Below are 7,781 nucleotides of genomic sequence, written 5' to 3'. Positions count from 1 at the left end.
CTGCATCTATCCGGGTCTATATTGAAAGAATAAAGAATTCAGCATAAGATACAAAATAAATGTGCAGTTTGGCAAGGAAGTTGAGGTCAAGATATGTACTTAAAAAGAAGTTATAACTGCTAAAGAAAAATCTGTTGTACTGGGACAATAAGAAAAGTTTTCTGAATGCAACATCTCACCCACCAAGGCTCCAATGTGTGAAAATGCAAATTTATTTGAAAGCAAGTAGACAACAGGCAGAGAAAAAAAATGCATCTATCTAAAAGGGTTCCCTCCTCAAAAAGTGTTTCATTGGAGTCAGCATGAAAGGTATACAGAGGTTACTACCATTGTGGTCCAAGAGGTCAGGCTCCATTCTGAGCTGGCAGCAAAACTTAGTAGCACTGGCCATGCAGTAGTACTTACTTTAAAGGCATAAAAGATGCAAGATTAAGTGGGGGGCGTCGTGGGTTTTTGCAGTTCCAGAGAGATGCTGGGGCCAGGCAACGTGAAGCATGGTTGAAGTCCCTGCAAGGAGGCTCCGAGAGGTCACTGAGTGTGAAGGTGCAGCCTAAATTGCAGTGGGGATCCTGAGATGCTCGAGATGCCAAGACCTGGGGTGTTCACCAAGTGAAAATAGAGGCATAAAGTGGAGTTAGCCAGAGAGAGAGATGCTGTGTGTACTGCAGCGGGCAATGGTGAAGGGAAAGGGGAGGAGCCACCCAAGCCCTTTGGAGCCTAGATGGTCCCATCATAAACTCCAGGATGCCAGACAAAGAGCTGCAGGGTTTGGCATGTTCCCCGCTGGGTTTGGTCCTGCTTTGGTTTAGTCTCTCTTTGCAATCCCTCATTCTTCCATTTTGGAATGGAAGCATTTAGTTTATGTCATTGCATTCTGGAACTGTGTAACTTGTTTCTAATTTTAAGAGATTGCCTTGAGTTTCAGATGAGAGAATTTCAAATGATGTTGGATTTAAAAAAAACAAAAATGAAATCTGGGTCAGGCAGTGGTGGTGCATGCCTTTAATCCCAGCACTAGAGAAGAACATAAGACAGCAGGAGAGAGGAACTCACTATCTTTCAGAGAGTTAAGAGCTCTCTAATGGCTTGGCTGCTTTGCTTTTCTGATCTTCAGGCTGAACCCTAATATCCATCTCTGGGTTTTTTATTATTTGTGCTACCGTCCCCTCCAAATGTAAGCTAGAATAAACTCTTTGTTAATTTTTTTTAAGGTATTTGGTCGCAGCAACAAGAAAAGGAACTGTAATAAGACAGTAATAGTAATATTCGTTACTGTGGCCTAGCCCAACTAGTTTTGTGAACAGAATATGCACATAGCTTTCCATTCTCTGAAATTATTACATATCATAATCAGAGACCTGTCAGAAAAGGTTAAATTCAACTTCTTCCAAAGAAAATTTACATTTACTTTTATTGATTACTTGGAAATTTTTCGGGGACCAGCCTCAACTACTACCTTCTAGGGTAGTAGCGTTTGGACTAGAAATGTTAGGCAGAATAAATAGAGAGACAAAAGAAATACAGAGACATAGAATGGAGTCGGGAGGGCAACCCAGTGAATACTGAATCTGCCCACGTCTATGTTCCATATGCTTATATACCACCATCCAAAAGATGGGGAGGCAAAAGACTGCTTTACCATGATACAAAGAACAAACAGAGCAATTACCTCTTCAATGCCTGAGACATCTGAGACATCAAATAACTATATAGTAAGTTTTCTTTTTTTTAAGGCAGGACATGCAGCGACCATATCTTAGGCCAAGCATCCTGTAGGCAGCTGCACTCTGGGTCAAATCTCCTGTCATAACCTTGAAGGAGCAAGAATAGGCCTGAATTCTCTGACCTTTGGTCAAGGTGGAAGAGATTCACCTCCACAGGCTCCTGACAGAAATTGTGGTGGTTTAAATAAGAATGCCCCCATAGGCTCATCTATTTGAATACTTAGTCTTCAAAGAGTGGTCCTATTTGAGAAGGATTAGGTGTGACTTGCAAGTTATAGTTCCTTCATGATGATAATGGACTTACCCTCTGATTGTAAGCAAGCTCTTTCCCCCGCCCCCACTGGATTAAATGCTTTTATTATAGTTGCCTTGCTCATAGTGTCTCTTTGTAGCAACAGTGATTTTTGTTTCGTTTTGGTTTTTTTGGGGGGCTCCACCTATGATTCTTTTTTTTTTTGTTTGTTTGTTTGTTTTTCGAGACAGGGTTTCTCTGTGGCTTTGGAGCCTGTCCTGGAACTAGCTCTGTAGACCAGGCTGGCCTCGAACTCACAGAGATCCGCCTGCCTCTGCCTCCCGAGTGCTGGGATTAAAGGCGTGCGCCACCACCGCCCGGCCCACCTATGATTCTTTAAGTTAAAGTCTGTACTTTCGAATCAACTTTAGTTTTTTTTTATTTATTCATTTATTTTGACATGTGTGGGTGTTTTTCTGTTTACCACTTGTGCACCTGGTGTCCTCATAGGCCACAGTAGGATATCAGGACTAGAGACCAATCTCAAAAGCATTATGTGGTGAAAGATGATCCTGTCCCCACCTCCCACGTGCTGGGATTACAGGTGTGCACCACCACACCTGGCTAAGTGTGGTCTCTCACAGCCATAACTGGTTGAGCTTGTTCCTTAGGACAGAAATGCAAATTAAATTTACAACCAGATGAAAGACCTTTACATGTCAACACAACACATGAAAAAGCCAGCAGGGGCTGCTTTGTCCTGTCTGCCACTTCTCTCTCTTTTTTTAAAAAAATATTTATTTATTTATTATGTATACAATATTCTGTCTGCGTGTATGCCTGCAGGTCAGAAGAGGACACCAGACCTCATTACAGATGGTTGTGAGCCACCATGTGGTTGCTGGGAATTGAACTCAGGACCTTTGGAAGAGCAGGCAAGCCTCTTAACCACTGAACTATCTCTCCAGCCCTGTCTGCCACTTCTCTATCCCAGGGCTTGGCACACGCCTGAATTAAGGCTAGAATACAGAACTGACGCGCGCCTAGTGAGGCCAGCACTTAGTGTTGAGAGCTGTCCAAGGGCACGTGTGCAGATCCTGCAGCTGTGCCACTTCTGCAGGGCAGACTCGGCCGTGTACCACGTATCCTACATGTTTTATTCTCCACATGGTCACGCTTGTCTCCTAGCTCCATCTCCTGGAGTCACTGAGAAAGGCCAGTGCCTGTTTCAGGCGGGTGGAGTTTTGTTGTTTCTCCCTGACCCTCCTACACAGGGAGACAGACTTTACACAAAGTTCCACTGCAGCTGTGAAGTCACCCTGGCAGCATTTGCTCATATAGAGGTGGTAAGCTGGCCTTAGAATGATCCCAGAATCATGTTCCAAGCTTGCAACATTGAGCTCCACTTGCTTTCACTTCGAGTGTTTGCTTTCTCTTGGTGTTTTGTCATAAATCTTCCTAACGCCTCCAGTTCAAGGAGCCACAATAAGTAAAAGATCAAGTGTTATCAAGCCAAGCCTCTCCCGATGTTTCTGTGAACTAAAGTTCCCTTATAAAAAAACTGAAAAGCCACACCGATGCTAAAGATATTTATGAGGATGACTAGTTGGCTGATGAGAACCCGGTGATTGTATAGTCAGAATGTTGCAGTTCCAGAACCAAATTACCTTGGGCTATCTTGAGTCTCACTAATAGCTCTTTCTTGTCCACCTTTGTGAGCTAGCATACTTTTTTTTTTTTTTTTTTTTTTTTTTTTTTTTTTTTTTTTTTTTTGGTTTTTCGAGACAGGGTTTCTCTGTGGTTTTGGAGCCTCTCCTGGAACTAGCTCTTGTAGACCAGGCTGGTCTCGAACTCACAGAGATCCGCCTGCCTCTGCCTCCCGAGTGCTGGGATTAAAGGCGTGCGCCACCACCGCCCGGCAGCTAGCATACTTTTAACTAACACATAAAACCTTTGGAATGTATCGGTTTAAGGGACCCCTAGCCTCTACCAATACAAAAGCTAAGAAAGTCACTATATCACTTGAGAACTATTATAGCCTAGAGTTCCACATATTTGATGTTCAGACCAATGTATTAAGGCAATACCTTGATCTATGATTTTCTTTTGTTCTGTGACTATAAAAGTTCATGTAAAGCTGGGAGGTTGTGTTGCACGCATCACACTATTCGGGAGGCAGAGGCAGGTGGATCTCTGTGAGTTTGAGGCCAGCCTGGTCTACAAGATCTAGTTCCAGGACAGGCTCCAAAGCTACACAGAGATACTCTGTCTCAGAAAAACAAATAAAGCTTCATGTCACCACTTTAACATTGGGACTGCCGAAATCTATGTTCCCAGGCCATGGCCACTCAAATTTGACTCAAAATAACCTCCATTACTCCTTTTAAGGCCAGAGCTGTGTTTTGCATCAGCACTTCCCATGAGATCTGGGGGCCCCAAGGAACTGAAGCTAGGAATGGTTTTAATTTACTCAGTGTGTTTCCAGGACAGAAGACCAGCAGGAACACAGTGCCAAACAAAATGTTTTATAGTTATTCTAATGTGTTACTGCATTTCTTCCTTCCCAAATAAAGCTTTTCTGCGTCATGTACTCGAGAAAAACTGTGCATAAGACAAAACTGTTTGTAGGGTGCCTAGTATAGCATGTACAAGACTCTGAGTTTGATTGTCAGCACCACACAAACCAGACCTGGTGCTTCCTATAATAGAGCATTAGAGAGGTAGCTATAAGAGGATCTTAAGTTCAAGGTCACCTTTGACTACAGAACAAGTCCCAGGCCAGCCTGGGCTACAGGAGAACATGTGTCATAAAAACAAAAACAAACAAACAGAACAAACCTCTAGGGGCTGGGGATGGCCCTACAGGTAAGAGCTCTGTTTTGTCCATACAGTCTAGAACCAGCTGTTGTGGTGCTGTGGCGTCCCCACAGTGACAGATGGAAGCCTACAATTTTAAGATGAACAAACTCTTTTTCCCTAAACTGTTCAAGTCAGGGTGTATGGTGGTTTGAATGAGAACGATGCCCTGGGTTCATGTATTTGAATGCTTGGTCCCCAGTTGGTGAAACTGTTTGGGGAAGGGTTAGAGGTGTGGTCTTGTTGGAGTAGGTATGGTACGGTGTGTGTGTGTGTGTGTGTGTGTGTGTAGGGGGGACTTTGAGATTTTAAGTCCATGCCAGGTCCAGTTTCTCTCTCTCTGCCTGCAACTTGTGGACTGGATTAGAGCTCTCAGCTACTGCTCCAGCACTAGGCCAGCCTACCATAACTATGGACTAACCCTCTAAAACTGTGAGCAAGCCCTCAATTAAGTGCCTTCACTTATAAGTTGCCTTGGTCGATGTATTTTATTGTGGCAACTGAATAGCAACTAAGACAGAAGTTAGTACCAGAAGTGGGGCATTTATGTTACAGGCTTGAACATGCTGTTTGTAGGAGCAATATGGACCCTATTCTTCTTCCAACTCATCTCTCACTTCTGTCTATCCCACTCCCAGCTCCCTCCCAGAAATCCCTCTTACTCCAACTTAAAACTGGAGCTAGAACAATGTAAAACAGATATAGAAATTTTCATATTTGCATATCCCCAAAGCTCAGCCTATACAAGGTCCTTCCCCAGCCAAAGCACACACTTGTAAGTGGGTTCCCTTAGGGGTAGTGAAATAGGATTTGTGAATGCTCTTCTTATTAGTTTTCAAGTAAGAAGTCTTTAAAAGAGCTTAAAACTTTTCTAGATGACCCTCTGGAGTATCAAACCAATTGGATCAATTATTGGGACTCCAGGTTTATACTTGGGGTGAATTACTGTCAATCCTGTATTCTCTTCTCTGGGAAGAAGGGATGATTAGAATGGTTCTGATCAACATCTGGGACAGGGAGAACCTAGTTGGACCTGGAGTCCTGGCAATCAATGCGACATACTCTAGTCAGGATCCCCAGTGGGGTGCTAACCACAGAGTGCACGGGGAACATACTAGGAGTCTGAGGGACCTTATTATTAGGAAAGAGGAAAAATCAGTTCCTGATCTGCTGATCTGAGAATATTAACAAGGGAGAGATGAAATTACAACTGATTTTTTTTTTTTTTGAGACAGTGCTTCTCTGTGTCTCAGCACTCTGTAGACCAGCTGGCCTCAAACTCAGAGATCTGTCTGCCTCTGCCTCACAAGTGCTGGGATTCAAGGCCCAGCTGAATTCTCAAAGGAGCAAATGAAAAAATATTCTGGATTAAATCTGGAGGATTCCTTTGGCCACCGGATGTTTAAATTACATTTGTGACCAACAGTTGACCAGGCATTTCTAAAACCTTGCTAAAGGTAGAAAGCTGGAAGAGCAGTGAACTTGAAGAATTGCTCATGGAGGCCCAGCAAGGGCATACTTGAGGACATGAGGAAAAACAGAAACAGAAAGGAAGATCGTGCTGTCTGTCGATCAAATGCCCCAGAAACAGGAGCAAAGCTTAGGATCCCAATAAGGTCATCATTATGCCTTTCAGGAAGTGAGGTCCCTGGGGGGCTTACAGCAGACTGGGAATGGAGAAATGGCAAGGACAGGAGAAAACAAACGGTTCGAATGTGGAAAGGTGGGCCACTCCAGGAAGGAATGCCCAGACTGGAGACAGGGTGATGACCCTCCTCAGTTCTAATGATGACTTGGGGGCAGGATCAAAGGCTCTACTTCTTCTACTGAGAGCCTTTAAAGGTAGTTCCCTGGGAGGAAGAGATCGCATCTCTTCTTGATTCAGGAGCATCCATTCCTCCCTATTTAAACATCTCCCAAGGATGTGCCTGTCCTCCAGAAAAACTGGTAGTAATCAAGGCGAAGGGAGAATTCTCTCCTCTACTTTTTGAGAAAAAATCCCAATCAAATTTCTGGAAAGGGAAACTGTAACACAGTTTCTTTGTGTTCCAGAAGCAGGAACCAACCTACCGGTGAGAGACTTGACACCAACTTAAGAGCTGGACTTAACATAATTCAGGATGAAGCCAAGAGCTCCTTCAATTTGATGATTTCCTGGGTTGAAAAACAAATCAAACCTAATGTTTGGGCCCAGGAAGGAAATCAGTGTGACCTGCAAGGTCCTCCGATTGACCAGCTAGGTCAATATACAAGTGGTTAAAGAAGACACCACCCTGTACCCTTAGAGAGGAGGCTAGGACTTAACCCTACCATTGAGGAGCTCATAAAAGACAGACTTCTTAAAGCTTGTGTGTTCTATTTCAGCACCCCAATCCTACCAGTCAAGCAAAATGGTTCATATTAAATAGCCAAAGACCTTAGAGCAATTTATCAGATTGTTACAAGTAACACACTGTGGTCTCTAACACATACACCCTCCTCAGGAAGAAACACCATTATAAGTTGAAAAGTGTCATAGATTTAAAACATGCCTTTTAGGCTAGGCAGTGGTGGCACATGTCTTTAGTCCCAGGGCTCAGGAGGCAAGGCAGATTTCTGTGAGTTCAAGGCCAGCCTGGTCTACAGAGCAATTACAGGAGAGCCAGGAGAAACCCTTTCTTAGAAAACAAAAATGACTTTTGGGCTTGCACCTTTGGAGTTGAAGGCAGGGACCTCTTTGCCTTTGAATGGGAAGATCCCCATTCTTAGAGAAAGCAACAATATTAATGAGATTCGGTGATTCTCTTAGTCTTTTTGGTCACATACTCGGACAAATTTTGGAGAAATTCCTTCTCCCTACTCAGATGTGCCTACTTGAATATGTGGATGATCTTCACCTATCTGCGGGACCACAACACCACTTGGCAATCAAGGGTTGTGGGCATCAAAAAATGTGTAACTTGTAGAAAACTAGGCGACATAATTGGGGC

This window comes from Microtus oregoni, unplaced genomic scaffold (assembly GCF_018167655.1).
Source record: "Microtus oregoni isolate MIOR12 unplaced genomic scaffold, Mior012 000022F_ref0000154, whole genome shotgun sequence".
In the NCBI taxonomy this organism is placed as follows: Eukaryota; Metazoa; Chordata; class Mammalia; order Rodentia; family Cricetidae; genus Microtus; species Microtus oregoni.
This window is presented reverse-complemented; position numbering follows the sequence as displayed.